We start from the raw sequence: 19,092 nt of genomic DNA, 5'->3' as shown, positions 1-19,092 counted from the left end.
TCCTCATCCAACAACTGGTCACCCCCTCTACCTGCCAACCAGAAACTCTCTCTGCTCACCTGGGAGGCGTCGGCGGATTCCTCCTTGCCACTATCAGCATCCTCCTCCGTCTCTGACTCTGTTTCTAACATGGCGGGCTTCTTCCGTTTCTTGCCCAAACGTGCTTCAGCGCCGTGTGTCAAGACATCCAAATGCAACCAGTAAAATATAGGCAGTTGGTCAGGTGCAACACGACCCTGTGGCTCCAATGGCTGTGAGCCTGGGGTAATTTGTGTGCAAACTGCATCAAGAAATAGCCCGATGGCATGATGTGGCATGTAGAATTTCTTATACTGGAGGGTCATGAATTCCTCCATCCTATCCGCCAACAATGATGCCCAATCATACACCACTCCATTGCGCAGCCCATTCATTAAGACAATTTGCGCAATAGCTATATCAGACGCATGGCTGGCACCTGTAAGGCAACTCTTCACCATAGACAACAAGCATCTCCATATTCCCTTCGCCAAAAATGATTTCTTGACCCCCCTTCCCTTACCAGCACTTTTGAGGCTATCCTTTTCTGCTTGTGTCAGGTTGTCCCGCAACATTAACTGTAGCAAGGTGGCACAGACGTCTCGAGTGATTTTCTGCGAAGTATCAATTTTTTTTCCCTTCACTCCAAGTATCCCAAAAACCCTTGTGAACTCGCTTGCCGTGAAGGAAACAATTATCCGCTGGTGCTAGTATTCAAATACGGACTGGCAGCAGTGTCTATCATAGGTGCCAATCATGGCACGCAAAACTACCTCAAAATCTTTTATACAAAAAATTGGCACTTGTACAGCCCAATGTACCTGTGCCTGGTGGAGATTTTTTTTTATTGGGTCATCATGAGATGTCTTCGTCCACCAATTCCTGCAATCTAGTCCATTAAGACCCTCAAACACGATGTTGTCCACTGTTACCTCTTCATTCTCCTTTGCCGACTGGGTCTTCGAACAATGTTTCTTGCCTTTCTGAGTGCTGCTCATCCCCAGGCTACCTGCAACACGCACACCTGATGGCAAAACTCTCTTGCCTGTGTCCTTACTTGATTCAGGGGTTCTTCTCCCTCCCTGTAACTTTTCTTCTAACGGTTGCAATCGTTTTCTCCAATCCGCCTTATTCCTGTTTGTGTCCATTGAACCGAGATTTACTTTAATATGATTTTATTGCTCTTTTAATCTCCTTGCACATGCCACTTTCGCCGTACGATTGCCTTGCCTCAATCGCCTGCCGTACTTATACTGTACGGAACTGTTTTTGCTAACTTGCCTGGTGTACGGTAAAAGTACATACGATGGTGATTTATTTCCTCCGTCTATCTTAGGTTTTATGCCATGGTGGCCGTACGGTTGTGCAGTATATATTAAGCTGGCTGTACGGTGTTTTCTTTCTTTTTTTTTCCCTTTCGTTCGATTCCCACCGTACGGTATTATGCTCGTACGGTGTTTTTAAAAATAAAAATAAAAATTTCCGTACGGTTGCCTACCGTACGTTTCTTTTTTCTTTTTTTTTGTGCGGTCGTACAGCCGCCTTCCGTACGGTTTTTTTTTTCCTTTTTTTTTCTTTTTTTTTTCTTTTTTTTTTTTTTAAATTATTATTATTTCTTCAGGAGGATTCGGGGGCGGTCGATCGCCTCTGCTCGTGATACAGTTTTAATTTCAACCCATTGATGCTGCCTGCAACCTCCCGTCCATCCAGTGTCCACAACTTCACTACCCCGTTCTCTGCCACCTCACGGACTTTATATGGTCCTAACCATCGTAGCTTGAATTTGCCTGGTTTAATCTCATTACACCCATTATATTTCACTACCAATCGTCCTGGAGCAAACCTCATTCGTTTTAAATGCTTGTCGTGCCACAACTTCCTCCTTTGTTGGGTTGCCTCTGTAGCCCACTGGGCCATCATCTTTTCTCATCCAACTTGTTCAAGACATACAATCTCTTTCTCAGGCTCTCCATGTCCCCTAGTCTGTTCTTGATTGCAATGCGAAGGCTTGGTACCATGAATTCCACTAGCATAATAGCTTCCTTCCCGTACATGAGTTGGAACGGAATCTGGCCGGTGGTCACCTTGTAGGTTGTGCAGTAGGCCCACAAGACCGAAGGTAATTTTTCTTCCCAGTCTTCTCCCTCGACACGGCAAAACTTGTAAATGACCCCCACGAGAATCTCATTGGTAGCCTCGGCCTGCCCATTGGCTCGCAGATAATAGGGGCTGAACAATGAATGCAAATTTTTAAATTCAGTAGTGAGGAGTTTAACAACGTGGTTCACAAAATGTCCACCCCTATCGCTAGTCAACTGCATAGGGATACCATACCGTGTAATGATTTGCTCATAATTAATTTTTTTTTACTTACGGCCGAGTTGTCAGGCAGGGCCCGCGCTTCAACCCACTTGGTTAGATATTCTATGGCTACCACAATTTAGCAACACCTCCTGCCACGGCTAGCCTTGTGTGGCCCAATAAAATCCAACCCCCAACACTCGAATAGTTCCTAAGCATGCGAAGGGTTGAGGGGCACGAAATCCCTCTTCAGCGGCTTCCCCGCTCTCTGACACGTATCACAACCTACTACCCATTCTCTCGCATCATTATACAATGTGGGCCACCACAGGCCTGCTAGCAACACCTTTCCTGCCTTTGTGTCTGGTCCCATATGGCCTCCCATTGTCCCCTCATGTGCCTCCCTCAGAACGCTTGACACCTCTTCCTCCATCACACACCGACGTAACACTTGGTCGGGTCCCATTTTATACAACAATCCATTAATCAACTGAAACGTATGGCTTCTCAACACGAGTTTTCTTTGTTCTCCTGGTGGCATACCTTGGGGGAATACGGAGGTGGAGAAATATTCCCTGATGGCAGTATACCATGGTGGCAGTATTGTGATCTTGAATAGGTGAGCATCTAGAAAGTCGTCATTCACCCCATCTGGCGGCTCTCTGGACCTAATCTGGGACAATTGGTCAGCAATGACATGGTTCTTGCCTAGCCGTACAATTATTGTGCATGAACTCCTAAAGGAGCAGTAGTCACCTGCTTATCCTGCCTCGGATGATGGGTTTGTTTACCAGGTACATCAAAGCCTGGTGGTCCACATAGAAAGTGAAGGGTGTCGCCAGCAAGTAGTGTCGAAAATTCTGTACGGCATAGACCATTCTGAGGGCTTCCCTCTCGGTGGTACTATAGTTCTTCTCGGCTTTCTTCATCAACCGACTGGCAAAATAGATGGGATGATCCAACCCATGTCCCCCTTCTTGCGCCAGTGTAGCCCCAATGGCATAGTTCGAGGCATCCACGTGTACGTGGAATTCCTGGTCCCAGTTTGGATAGGCCAGAATGGGTGCTACCACCAGTCTCCTCTTGAGTTCCTCGAATGCTTCCCCTTGTGCCGATTCCCATATGTACGGTTCGCCCTTCCTTGCCAGTTTGTCCAGTGGGAATGAAAGTTGGGCAAAGTTCTTAATGAACTTCCGGTAGTATCCAATGTGTCCCAAGAAGGACTTGACTCCCGTCACATCAATGGGCGACTCCATTTCTACGATTACCCATACCTTATCCGGGTCAGTTTTCAGTCTAGCTTTACAAACGATATGGCCCAGCAACTTTCCTTGTGGTACCATAAATCTGCATTTCCGGGGATTCTAGGCAAGCCTAGCCCTTCGGCATCTCTCCATGCACTCTCTCAGTGCTACCAAGTGGGCATCTTCGCTACTGAAAATTGACCAGTCATCCAAAAAGGCTTTAAAATTCCCCACAGACATCTTATCGAAGATGTGAAGGACTATCCTCTGGAAGGTCGCGGGAGCATTGCACAACCCAAACGGCATCTGGTTGTACGCATAGACTCCATCCTCCACCACAAAGGTGGTCTTCAACTTGTCCTCCTCAGCTATCAAAATCTGGTTGTATCCCAAAAAGTCGTCCAGAAATGAGTACATTTCATGGCCAGCCACCTCCTTGAGGATGTTGTCTGTGAAAGGTATAGGAAACGGATCCTTGATGGTGACTGCGTTGAGGCACTGAAAATCCACGCAGATGCAGATCCAGTTGGCCTCCTTCTTTAGTGAGATCACAATCAGCGAGACCCACTCACTTGTCTCCACCCGAAATATGATGTTGGCCTCCAACATCCGTTCAATCTCTTCGTTCACTTTGGCAGCATAGTTCTTATTCATTCAGTACGGCCTCTTCTGTACTGGTTGGGCTCCCGAGACCAATGGTATCCGATGGACACACATTTCTGGCAGGACCCCCTTCAAATCCTTGTAGTACCAAGCGAATACATCCTTGTATTCCATGAAGATTTTGAATGATGCAGCCTTCAACACCGAGCTCCAATCGTCGCCTACCCAGATATTTCGGGGGTTGGCAATGTCTACTAAGTTTGTCTCCTTCACGGTGGGGTCTTCGTACCACATTGGTCTATCCTTTGAAAATTCATACGCCGGAACATCATTTACTTTGGCATCTCCTTCCTTGTACTCCGTGTATTCTGGCGGAAACTCCTCCCCTGGCTCGTCCTCAATTTGCAACATGTGACAAGCAGGGTGAAACAATTCATAATCTTCCATTTGCCAGTGGAAGAGTCCATTCAATGAGGAAATGTCATCTTCTGAGCATCCATCGAGTTCAAGCACTCCTTCATCGTTGGGTTCCCTCTCGTCTTTACCTTCATAGGAATCCCACTCCCATTTGTTTGAGTCCTCTGAATCCGAGTCAGATGATGCGAGCTCCTCGCCGACAACCTGGGTCCTCAGATCAATGGTGTACTTTCGCCCCCCTTTCTCCATGGAAAGGGTGTTCTTCTTCCAGTCGTGGTTCACCTTTGTTGTAACCAGCCACCCTCTCCCTAAGATGGCGTCGTAGCCCTTCTTTTTAAGTGGGATCACCACAAAATCCAGGACAAATGGTTGCATTCCGATCGTCACTTGTTGTGCCATAAGCGTTCCCAGGGGTTTTATCCCATGTTGGTCCGCGCAAGCAAGTTAAAAGTTGGTGGCCATAGTGTCGGTTTGCCAAGCTTCTTCCAGGTTTCTTCAAGAAGGACATTTACCCCAAACCTGCCATCTACAATGGTGTCCGTCAGGATGGTCCCGAGTATGCCCATTTCCACGACTGTTGGATGCCAACCGTTGTTCAATGTCAGGATCAAGGGGTTTGTTGCCGACCCGCCAGAGGCATCCGTACCCTGGGTTATCCGACTCTGCACGTTTATTGGTACTGAACGCAAGAGTGTCGTACGTAGTTGAGGCATTGTTTCCAGAAGGTCCTTTACTTTTACGGGTACTTCTATCTGCAACATTTGCTTCAAAATATTTTCCTCTGCCTCCGAGCGGGAGGTACTTGCCGCCTCTTAGGTGTCCCTTTGTTGTGCCATCATCTCTTTCTCCACTTGGGCTTTCGCCTCCAGTGTTCGTTGTTTCTCCGTATGTGGGTCAGGGTAGGTGACTTTTTTCGTCTTCGACCTAGTGAGAGCCAACACCGGCTCCTTCGTCCCCGTTCCCTCGATGTTTAGTAGGTTGACCCCAGATTTTGGGCAATTACCATCGTCATGATCTCCTGGTCCACACCCCTTACACAACTTTTGCGGAGTTTCTTTCGTTGTGCAGTCTCTGGCGAAGTGCCCCCACTGGTTGCAGGCCCTACACTGGATCATTGGTCGCCCTTTTGCGTCGTACTGGATCCAGCTCCAATTGTTATTATTATTGTTATTGCTTTTTCCTCCCCGCCAATTGTTCCGGTACCCGCCAGATGATGCATTGTTATTGGTGGGTTGGGTCGTGCCCGCTACTACAGACACTGACGGCTGCTCTTGTGTAAAGAGGATCTGTTGATTCCTCATCTTCATATTATAAGGGCATTCCTTCGTCGAATGTCCCATTATTTGGCAAACGTCACAGCAGGCCTTCTTCAGGCAAGAACCTTTCGTGTGCCCGTCAAACCTGCATTCAGTACACCATAAAACGCCTTCCTCGGTTTTGCTCGTGTTCCCCTTCATTGTTTTAAACTCTTTCATCATTCGTTCCATGTCTTTCTGGAGCGCCTGGACCACCTTGCTGGATTCCCCGCCGCTGCTGCTTTCTTCCAAGGAGTTGTCTTCGTCGGACAAGGATTTGTCCTTCTTCTTTTTAGATGTTTTATGTTCACTCTCCAGGTCCATCGCCCTATTGTACGTATCGTCATACGATGTGGGTGGTACAATCTTCATTTTTTTCCGAAGGAAAAGCCTCAATCCTTCCACAAACCATCTCTTCTTCATCCCGTCTGCTAGCTGGCTATCCATCTTCCCCAACAACTCTTTCAGCCTCCGACCATACGAGCGAACTGTCTCCTTTTTACCTTGTTTTGTACTATAGATTTCGGCCACAATTTCATTATCGTCTCGTAATAGCCGAAACTCTGCTTGAAATTATTTCTGTAGGTTAGCCCGTCTAGTCACCTTTTGTTTATCTATGTCGGACTACCAATCAATGGCTACTCCCCTCAGTGTGGCCAGAAATTGCAGTACCCACTCTGCCTGGTCCACCACCCCATTGGCTGACCAGATGGTCTCACATGTATGGCAATGTCGTACGGGGTCTTCCTTCCCATCTTCGGTGAATTTCGGCAATTTTTGCCGATTCGCCATTCTGTTCCTTGGCGGGGCTCGATCTGCCCTCCGAAACTCGGATTTGACCCTCCAGGAACTCCTCCAGACACTAGTCCTCCCGAAGGTACTCCGTCGAGATTTGGTCCGATGGGTCCCACCAAGTTGCTCTGACTACTAGGGTGTGATGACCCTGCACCGAACAGATTGCTTCTACTACCGTGACCTTGTGTCCTCCGGACACCTTCGGTCGCACCAGTATCCTCCGCCTCTCTATTCTCAGTCTCTATCCCGTCTTCCCTCTTGGTCTCGACACAACGTGTACGGCTCTACCGTACTCCCGTCACCGATCTCTTCCAATGTTAGGGAAAGGTCCCCCAACCGTTTCCTGGTGGTTTCTATTAGTGTGCAAATTTGGCCCTCGTCAGAGCCATTGCTGCCATTTCCGGTGCTTCCTTCCTCGGCAATCCTCTTAAATCTTCTTCTTCGTTCTATTTGTTGCTCGAGAATTAATGCTCGTTGAGCGTCTTCAGAGTCCCCTACGTATTCCTTCTTGTTTTTGTCCTTATTTAGCAAATTGGGCATTAATTCTAAATTCTTCTTATGAAATAGAACAAGACATCATATTGAGAAGAACACTTTTATTAATTCATCCCTAGTATACAATGTATGTCACTACAATGGGGGTGTTCTTGTTTATTCTCCTTCGCCCGTACACAGTTCAGGGGTAATTAACCCCTCACTCGGTTTCATTGCGCTGCTCCTCTTAGTGCTTGTGAAACTCCCGTAGGATTTGCTAGCGTCGATTCTCCCGCTAGGTGTCTTCCCTGCGGTTTTGAAGAGCCAAAAATACCTGTGCCAGAAGGTTGGGCATGTTGCTCATCAAATGATTTACCGTTGGTCTTACGCCAAGCGCACTCCACACAGCATCCTCTGGAACATCCTCGGTGGTGGCTTCCCTTCGTACGTGTGTTTCAATCGCCACCTGGAGGATGCAGGAGAAATCTTTCGTAAGTGCTATTTCTCCCTCGAATAGTTCTTCAAGCTCTTCGTCAGGGTTACTGCTCGTCCCTTCGGGCAATGGTTGTCCCATTATCCACGTGCCATGTAGTATATTCCTATCCTCCAGATAAATTCTGGCAACAGCGCCAGATGTTTATGCTCTGGGTGAACAGTTTTAGAACATACAGATAGAATGCTTAACAAAAGACAATAATGCCATAGATACCAGATAAGATCAAGCAAATATAAGAGATACTATTTGCATTCATAATCATGCCTCTTTACAAGTTACCTTCCGTGGTATATAAAGGTACCGAGGGGATGCGAGGGGCAACCGTCGCACCCATAACTACCATCCCTTGGTTACCTTACTAACAAAGTAAAGTACTACCTAATTAATTATGGTTTTATTCCAGCACAATATTACCGCCAACAACAACCTACTCGAAGCCATGTCTACTGTGTTTCCTCAATATTGGAGCCTCAATAGTGCAACTAATTTTCGAAGCTACTAACTTTGATAAAACAATTTTGCATATCCAGAGAATTGAATGGAGTAACTATAAATGGAATATTAGATGAAACTCGTCTTAGAGAGCAATCATCTCGTTTTGCATACACTATGAGAGAACAATATGGCAGAATGGAGAACCTTCGTGAAGAGGGATCAGTAACAAGGCTTTGGAAATATATATCTGAGAAGGTAGCGTTGCGTGATTCAATACCAGAATATTTGAAGCTTGCTGATTTATGTCTTACCATGATATTGGGTTTGGTGGAAGATGAGAGAGTTTTCAGTGCTTTGGGGTTCCTAAAATCAAAGCTAAGAAACAAACTAGACAAAAATTTGGAAAATTGCTTGAGCTCTATACATCTAGGTATGATGTCCACACTTTTCCTTACGATAGGGCACTGAAAATCTAGAGGTCCAAATGTGAAAGAAGAGGTTTGGGCAACACTTTAAACCAAAGTGCCAATGGGACTATTGACTCATGTACTGGACCTACTGGTAGCATTGAGATGCAGTTCAATGAAGGTATGCAGACTCAGAGTGAAGAAAACATAGACAAGAATCAAGAAAGCACTGAATTTGATGAGGATGAATGGCAACTGTAAGAGATTGGTATTTATTAATCTTATTACTGTATTTCATCATTCATATTACAAAAGCATATTATTATGGTTGATAACTCGATGATATTTTATGAGTGTCAACTTTTTGCAATTAGAATTTAATATTGATTTGTAATTGTATTTTTCAACTTTCTATTTCCAAATTTAAAATAGTATAATAAAAGACCATAATGTGTTTATTGATACAGAGATGTTTATTTAAACATGTTGAGAACTTAAATTTTCATTAATTCTTTCAAAATATAGCCATATGATACAATTCATTCAATACACCACTCTGTGTGATTCTCCATGCAAAAGTCAATACAAAGTTTCAAAAATCTTTGCAAATGACCCTGAATTCCCTTTTATAGAAACAAGGGAGCAACAACAGCTTCAGGTCGATTTGAAACATGTGAAGACTCAACATCAAAATCAATTACTAAGGCACTGAACATTGAATATATTGTCCCAACTGCCATCAGTATCACAAACTCAGCACAAATTTACATGGCCATCACAGGCTAGATTAGCAATTTAGCAATTTAACAACTGCTACATGTCTCCTGTTCAAAAAACAGAGTTCAAAATTAAATATTAATTGAAGCCATGACAAATTAAATATAGATAATAGCAGTTCCCAAAACCTAGTAATCAGAAATAGAGAAATGCAGAAATGTTAAAACTTGGGAGAATTTGAGAATACAAAAATTTACAGGCTGAAGGTTTGCACTGTGCATCATAGATTCATAGGCTGGATTAGCAATAGCGAGTGTTGGTTTTATCCTATTCATAAAACAGAGTTATTGCAAGCGATGCCAAATTCCAAACAGAAAAAACATAAAACCTTGAAATTAAGAGTAAAAGCAGAAAATTGTGCAATACATACTATGATTCTTAAGATTTTTGTGCCAGTCTTTATAGGGTGCTCCACTCTTCGTCTGATGGAAGGTCAATATTCTTTAAACTATGGAAAGTCACAATGAGCCTAGCCATATTCGAAGTCTAGGAATTACACTTGGGAATAGGCTCATCCTTATTCCTATAGAAATATGAGAATAGTTTTCACCCTATCTCAGGGTTGTATGCATCTCCACAGTGTAGACACACGTCCTTAAGATCATCACTATCTCTGTTGTTCATGGTGGATATGGGAAGCACATCCAAAAGATCTTGACATAAAGATCCCCTTTTCCTTGCAGGGGCCTGTGGGGCTTCCACATTCACTTCAGGGGTTTGAGCATGCCCCTCTAACCTTTTTGCAAGGATCTCATGCTCGACATTCAAAGTTTCCACAGCCTACTCTTCTTCAACAGGTTTCACCTCTTTCTTCTTCCTAGGAGCCCTAGTATTTTTCTCCTTAGGAGCATACGACTCCCTTGCCTCTATTACTCTTTTCCTAGGGGTCTTTGATTTTGTAACTTCAACCTGAGTGGTAGTTTCAACCCTAGCACCTTCCAATTGCTCAGGTTGGTCTTGAATTATTATCACAGGGAGTGCTACTGGAGGTATTTCCATTTTTTCTCCAACCTTCTCTTTCTTCTTAGACACAGAGGACTCTCCCTTCTTCGGCATTTTATGAAACTAAATGCACACTAGGGTTCCTAAAATCTTTTCATAGGTCTACACAATCCTAACCCTTAATTTTGAAAAATGAAACTTTCCACTCTTAAACGACAAAAGAAGGATGAAATTTTCACTTATAGTTCAACTGCTCCCGCCGTTACAGAAATCTTGTGCCCTTTGATGCTTTGTGCCCGCGATTCTTTTTGTTCTCACTCCAGACTTCAATTTCTTTCAGATTCCAAAAAGCAAGGTGAGAAATGTTGTTTCAAAATTGGCATTTATTTCCTTGCAATTGGCACCAAAATCATATCCCTTCGGCATTAATGGCGAACAAATCCAAATAGGCAACAAATAGCTGTGCACAACTTTGAAATCCAACCGTTGATGCACACCACTTCATCAAATCCAATGGTAGGACCGCTTTTAACTTCCACCGTGGATATCCATTTGGCACCTTTTGAATTACTTAGAGTTAACCCCGCATACCCACACTACACATTCTCTTGTTGGTATTAACTTCGCGGGGATGCAGTGTCCTTTTAGTTTACTTTCCTTCACCCCCGCATACCCGCATGCTGCTTGATCTCTTTCTTGTGACTCACACAAGAGTGCGGGTCAGAGTCCACTTGTATGTCTTTCCTTTTACTTATGTAATGTCCCCTACTAAATACCCTTGAAAATAATACAAATAGTTGATGAACTAGGATAAGAAGATTACCTTTAAATCAATACTTCTAAGAATTCCCTCTAAGATTCCCTGCAGAAACAATTAAGAATACTAAATTTATTTGCATCTTGAGTTTGTGTATTTATAGTTTCATAAATTATATATAGTTTGTTGCAAATTACTGATTTGGGGAACGGAATCATGATTGGGTTGCCCAGCCAACCCATGCTAAGCCTTTCTTGGCCTACTTAACATGGTGTGGGTCTTATTCTCTTGATCATAGTCTTACCCCTGTAAATTATTGCTGTAGGAATGGTATGGGTAGCATAGTGGAGTTCTCAATTTCACCAATCTAAGCCCAGGAGCGAATCTCAGCCCTCCTGGCCTATTACAGACTTTGTCATCAATAGGTGGACTACTTAGACGGTAAACCTTAACCCTCTTACCGATCTAAGCCATCCTTCAATTCATGTTTTTATTATATTTGATCAGATATTAATTATACGATAGTGACACCATTGGTTGTATTGCCATTCATTGATTATTTAACATTCATTAATATAATTGAGTATTATATTACTGTGAATATGCAAAGATACAGATTCATACCTACTGCTCTCCTTATGGACAGAAAGTTACCTTGTGTAAATATTATTAAAGCTGAAAGTAATTCTCTTACAAGTTCGTGGAGAGATAAAGTCAGACTCTTTGCAATTGCTGGATCCGATGTGGTTGATGCAAGGAAGCTCTCTGATCTGCACTCCACTTATGTTGTAATATGTTACCATCCCTGATCTGAAAGAATATCCTTATAATAATTAAGGGTGCTGTTTCGGATATATCTGCAGAAGCCTGCAACAATGTGGTGCTCTCTCTGATTATATCTTGTTTTATATGCAACCGATTATTGACACTTGGTCCATTGCTCAACTAGAGCAATCCAAAAGTATAAGAATAAGAAAAAAGACTGATTCCCCCCTTGATAGAACGGATTGGATATGCATTTTATATCTTGTAAACTGGAAGGGTGACATCCTTTGGTGATGACGAGACATATCCCCTTAACCGCCTCTTGTCATAAATAATGATCAATGCATCTAAATCACACCTTTCTATCATTATTCGTTAATCGCTATTTATTATCGATTTCCTATTTTAATATCGATTACTTTATTATTGACTAAAAAACATGTACTACTTGGTAGTATCGGCATCTTCTTGGACCTGATTAATGATATCGGCTTCTAGTTGCATCATAAATATGACCTTGCCATTTAATCTCGTCATCTTTACTGCTTTGTAAATGCTTTTTCTCTTGTGCTACTACTGTTTCGTTCCATCCTTCTGAAGTATAAAGTAGGCATCCCTTTGTTAAATATCAAGGAAATGGTTGATACAAATATTGCTCCAATTACCGCACATTCAGTAATTGTATTTGCCCATTGTGATTGGTTGCAAGAATATAGATGCTCACATCAATGCCTTTTTTCAGAGTTATATAAACATTTGTTTGCCATAACCAATGACGCCAAATATATCCTTTTTTTTTAATGTTTCATTCATTAGTAGAATTAATTCTAATACCCGATGGCCATGTGATATTTACGGTGGTATGAACTGAGTATTTCATGTTATTACTATGTGAACCAGTCCCACTATAGAGACAAATATATCTCATCATCTGGATAATTATATCAAGCTTCTATACCTTCTAGATTATTAATTGATGGCCCCCTTAAAACAGTATTCTTGTGTAGCGTATCTTTTGTATCATGGATCGGGGTCCCTTAGAAGATATCGCTATTCCTCATATGGCTTGCTTACTACGATTTGTAATGTTAACTTATATTTCTTCATTAATTAAATCTTTTTTCTCTCAATAAGAAGATCGGTCCATATAACACTTGGTAAATATCCTTCATAAATGAATCTAGCATTTCATGAGCGTCACTTGTTTCCCAAGGGAGTTTGTCATGCTTAGAGTGTAGCATATATGTTTCATGTTTGGCCAAAGAGTAAAGATCTCTTTCTTCTTCTATCAAACTGCTTCACATTCATCATTTACCAATCTTGATTATTCTCAATACATCATCATCAAACTATTAGGTTTCAATTGCATCAACTTATTAGGAGCTTTCTCAATATTAACAATACTTGATGGAGTCTTGTTTGAGGGCATCACAACTTCTTCCCGCAAACCCGCACACTTAACTTGTCAACATATTGATACACCATGGGGTTGCGGGGTCAGTATTTCCTTTGGTATCCTCTTTTCTTTTTGTTCCCTGCATACCCACATGTTAACCTAGAAAATGGTTGCCAACAATGCGGGAGTGCGGGGCACCATGCTTAATGCCTTAAAACCAAACCATACCCCACATACACGCACACTAACAAGGGAAATAGTTAGAAACACCGCGGGTTAGTGGGGTGAATTCATAAAGTGCGCTATCAGCCACGTGGGAAATTTGAATCATAAAAAAGGGTTGAGGGGCCAAGCTATGCAAACTTAGGAAGATAAAGCTAAGCCCTAGGGAAAAAACCTAACCCGTCGGTAAAATCATCCTAGGAGATACAGAGGGGGCCGGTTACGATACGAACATAAACCCATGAAATGGACCCATTTTAAAAATAAAACCGGCTGAGCAGGTCAATGACAAAATAAAACAAGGGCCAACCCAAGGTGCAATTGATTTAACACTTAGCCATGTTTTTTCAAATTTTACACTTGAAATACCTATCAAGGATAAACCAATTTTGAGAAAAACACAAAATCAACAGTCCTAACACACCACTTGAAGATTTCAAGAGGACTCCTTGAAGATCGGAGTGGCACGACAGATGCCATCTATATTACAAGAGGAATCAAGTATTGGGAATGACAAACTCCCAATCTAGGTATGGGATCTAGATGAAGTGTTTAATCATGAAACAAATGCTAAACTTGGCTTCCAACTTGCTGAAATTTTCAAGTCAGAAACACATCATGAAAAGGTTTCAAGTATGCTGAAGTGATCTATAGTTGAAGAGCATAGAAATATCAGGGTAGCACCACATCAACATGATGGAAATTATTTTCAGGTAAGCTGGCAAGTATTTTCAAGAATGGAATGGCAAATTTTCAGTTGGTGGTTGAAAGTGAAGAAATTTCAGATTCTACAAACATCATTCCAGCACTTTCTTTCACTTTTTCTGTAAGTAGATTTCAGTATTGCAACTGCTGTCCTATTTTCAGATTGCTGATTTTGGAAAAATCAGATTGTGAATTATGGTTTGTAGTCTTGAACTACTGTAATTATAATCATTTTGTCTTCATAGAATTGGGGGGAAATGTTGGTATGTTCTTGCTGTTGACAAGGATTATTATGTCAGCCAAACATTAATCGTATTTGGAAGGCAATGCAGGTATATGAGATCAATTATACACAATTCATGAGCATCATTCAATTTTACGTCCAAGGGAATCAATTCAGATGTTTACCTACAATACTAATTTGAGATGGATAACTTGTCATCGCCTTCAGTTTATATGATGATATAAAAATTTGGGATCCAGGAATTTATACAATTGGTGGATTGCTTCACAATATAAAAGAGAATGACAAATTTCCAGGGTTAAGTTGAATCAAATCAGTGCAGCGAAAATGTAATGGAGCATTCTTCAGGTTCATTTGGGATCCTGGGATTGGCATACAAGCTTCAAGCAGACAGAAGCAACAATTTTCAAGATTGACTTGGGATCCTGTAGGAAATTTTCTATAATATTGCTTGAGGACAAGCAATATTTAAACAGGGAGGACTGTAATGTCCCTTTTAATAGACCTTGGACAATAATTAAATAATTAAAATTATTTTTTGAAAAATAAAAATAATTAAAAGACACCTACTTTTAATTATTTAAAAGTGACTTAAGTTGTGTCACTAGGCACCAAGGGCCAAAAAAAAGCAGTTTAAAGGTCATGTTTTTGGTAAGAAAATGAAAAGATCAAAAGGAAAATTATAAGATTTTCTCTCAAAGAAAGTTATAAAAGGAGTTGAGAAGAGGAAGGGATATTCATTCGAAAGATTTATAATTTTCTCTTTCTGAGATTGGTGCTTGTGAATGGTTGAAGCTGAGGACAAAAACTCTCTGCCTCCAACAGAGTTGTTCCATCCAGGGATCCACAGTGAGCTAAGATTTTGAAATGGGGATGAAAATTTTGTTTCATTTCAAATGATTCCATTCAAGGATCACCTTCAATGCTGAATGTAATCATTTTAAAAGTTTCATCTTTTGGAATTTACTTTTGGTGGCTCGGATTTGAGGGATTATTCAGGTATCTTATTGTTCTTCACATTATATATTTTAGGGAGTTTGGACAAGTTTCTTGTATTGCTATACTACAACCACCAACTCTAGGCTTAACCAGGTTGGATTAGGGAAGAATGGATGAAACTAACCAAATGTCATTGCCAGTTGCAGAAGAACGATTGTGCATGCCAAAATATCAGTCGTCAGTGAGGTTGCAAGAGTTTGTTGAAGAGAAAAGTGACAGTATATGTTGAAGAAATGGTGTGGAATTTGCACTGTGCAATCTTTTGAGGATTTAATGCTTTCACTATAGAACAAGAGAAGATTATTATGCAATTTGTGAAGTCAATTTGAAGTGTATGACTCGGCGTAGCTTTAGGCGGACGCATAAGGGTAAAAGCAAAGTGGTCGAGGATTTTCTTTCCTTTAGAGGACTCGTGGGTATTATCAATCACCTAAAGGAGTCGGGATTGCTCTTTACCAAACACAAGGGCTAGTTTGGCCACCATAAAACCTACAGCAGAATAGGGCATTGAGAGTCCACGAATATGAAATAGAAAAATGATGAATGTAATGGCGATAAACTTCAATGTGCTTGGTTCTAGCATGATAGAATGGGTTCTTTACCATCTTGACAAAACTTTGGTTATTACTGAAAAGTGAGAGTGCTGTTGTTTGGTCAAGTTGAAGATTGACTAATATCCTGTGTAACCAGATTGCCTCATGTTGTACCCATAAGGAATTTTTCATATTGTGTCAAATTACAAGCTACAATTCAATCATTTCTCTTTCATGAAATAAATTTGAAGTATAAAACATGTGGTTTGTTGTTAATGTTGCTATCCAAATTTGAACTAACACTTTGGCAGGACTTAGGAGGCAAGGTTTATCAGGCATATCAAAGAGGTCGACACATTGGCTGAGATACTAGGCAAGTGAATTTTAGTGCTTCTAGAGCATGTTAAGACAACGAGGGTTCTTGAAGGAAATTTTAGGTCAAGAAAAGGCATATAGCTATATTAGTAGTCCAAGATGTGCCAATTGAAGAGACAACCATGTTGGAGGCAAAAATCATTGAAAATGTCTCCAAGAAGTTGGGTGTCTTCCTGACGGGTCGTGTGTCTAGTTACAAGGAAAAAATCACTAAAAAGATAAAGTGTGTGCACTTTTCAATGTCAATGAAGAAATAGAACACCTATGTGATTCAAAAAATACTTTTTCACTTAAGTGATATGTCAATGAAGAAATAAAATAAAAAGTGCACTGCTTATTAAGTCACTAGACTCAAAGCAAAAATAGAGTCAAAAAGTGTTCCAAAGAGCTCGGGTGCACCCATGAGAGGGTTTGTGTCAAGTTGTCAACCCAAAAACAGAACAAAAATGCAACTAGTCATCTTGGTGTGTCCCTAAACCTTCTTGTGTCAGAATATAACGTGTGAAGCATAACAAAAGTGCAACAATTCACTCAAGCACACACTTAAGGCGGTTTGCCTCAAGTTGTCAAGTGAAAATTAGATTAAAAATTTACTTTCATGTTCCCGAGCATGCCCAAAACACTTATATGTCAAATTTTCAAATAAAAAACAAGACAAAAGTGCTCTAAGTTTCTTATGCATGCCCATGATAAGTTTTCTATTAGTTTGTCAATGCAAAAATATAAGAATAAAGCACAAGGATGCCTAAGGGAGAGAAAGGAGAAATAAAATCAAGTTTAAATTAGAAAAGTAGGCTCCAAAAAGCTCTAAAGTATCCTCCTCCTTTCAGTCATTCATTCTTCTCTTACCAAGCTCATTGAGAAAGAGAAGGACACCATTAAAGCTTGATACAGCAGCTTGAAGCACCAAAAGGCCAAATTTATTCCTTTCAAAGATAGATCTGCCTTCTCTTCACTCTTGACAGGTAAACATCCTTGCCTTACTGATTTGAGTGCTTTCTATTATGTTTTGGTGGATTTGAAGCAAAATCCATCGTAAGCTTTTCATGTTTTGACACTACAAACCAAAAGGATCTCCACTCCTAGGGTTTCAACTTCAAGTACAAAACAGCAGTTTTTAGTCATCCAAAAGTAGAATTTCCACATAAATCAATCCATGCACCTATGATTTCATGATCCTTTCTGGTGCATTTTTAAGGCATCTTACAGAGGTTTAAGGTCTCAAAAAGGGAGATTTCAAGCATGACAGAAGTTTCAGGACTCAAGATCATGGTGGTTTTTGGTACTTACAACAAGAAAAATTCATTTTTGAAAAGTAGAGTTTTATCCTTTCAAGATAGCAGAAATACAGACATGAAATAGTTCTTTGTGCAATCGAATCAACAATTTGAAGACACCTTCCACCAGTAATCAGCAGGGTTTTGTTTGCAGATATCAATCTAGAGTATAGAAAATGATTAGGATTTTGTGTTCCTTCAATATGTCTCAATGATTCATAAAAACATAGGTAGTTGTTCCTTATTCCTACATGGATACAGCTTGTACACTTCCAAGACACTTCTGATTTCAAAGGTGTCAGCTGTTTGTACAGTCAAATCAGCAATATTTTAGTCAAAACAGTAAGAAACAGCAGAGGCTTTGGTTACAAAACAGTGGATAAGACGGATAGGAAACAGCTCTTTGTGCAATTGAATCAGCAATTTGAAGACAGCGTCCACCAGTAATCAGCAGGGTTTTGAAAGCAGATATGAATCTAGAGTCTAGGCAATGACTAGTATTTTAAGTTCCTTCAATATGTATAAATGATTCATAAAAACATAGGTAGTTGTTCCTTATTCCTACATGAATACAGCTTGTACACTTCTATGACACTTCTGATTTCAAAAGTGTGTCAGCTGTTTGTACAGTCAAATCAGCAGTATTTTAGTCACAACAGTAAGAAACAGCAGAGGCTCTGGTTACAAAACAGTGGATAAGAAGACAGAAGGGTTCCAAATTCCCTTCTGTAGCTCGTAAAAGATATATGTGAATTGACTGATTTTTCACCTGAGGCAGCAGTTTACAATGATAGAACAGTCAGAATTTTAAGTATAAAACATCAGTTTTCAGTCACTAAGAATACTGTTGTGATCAGAAAAGGAACAAGTTTCTTATTGTAAAAATGAAGGGCAGCAAGGGTTCACAAAGGACAACATGCAATATTATTTTCAATCCCCAAAGGCACCTTCAAAGCTCATTACCAAGTATACACATGGCAAGATACCGAGTTGGGACACACATTCAAAATATAGACTTGAAGGAGCTCATTCAAAAAGGCAAGGAAGTGGCAAAAAGAACATGGGACAGCAATCTTATAGAGGCAGCTTCTTGTTTTCAGGGCAAAGTCAGAAGTTTGTTGTGGCATGTGATAATCATTATAATCCAGTGCCAAGAAAGATCAACTCGGTGAATAGGAAAGTACTATACAAGCTTGATCTTGATTGCATCATGAGTATTTTAGTTTTCCCTTGTATGAGGAAACTGAGGATGTGGTTTTGGCCAATTGTGAAAAAGAATAGAATACAAAAACTCAAATACTACGAACATGTAAACAAGCATTGGCTTAAAGAGAAGACAAAGTATGCTCCAAGGGTGATCTTCTGAATCAGGTGACATATCAAATGGACACTAGAACATTCAGGCCATGGATACTTAGTGCAGTCATAGGCAATTGACTAGTCTACATCAGTTGGAGTATGGTTAATCTTTGAGACATTATATGAGGGTGAATGACACCTTTTTGGTGTATTTAGTCAGAAGAATGTAGGAGTTACATATCCTCTTTGCAGAGCAAGACAGGGCTCTGATTTTGAAGTGGGCTACTTGGTTCATCCAATTTTTGACTTACAACTA

This window comes from Cryptomeria japonica, chromosome 7 (genome assembly GCF_030272615.1).
Source record: "Cryptomeria japonica chromosome 7, Sugi_1.0, whole genome shotgun sequence".
Taxonomy (NCBI): domain Eukaryota; kingdom Viridiplantae; phylum Streptophyta; class Pinopsida; order Cupressales; family Cupressaceae; genus Cryptomeria; species Cryptomeria japonica.
This window is presented reverse-complemented; position numbering follows the sequence as displayed.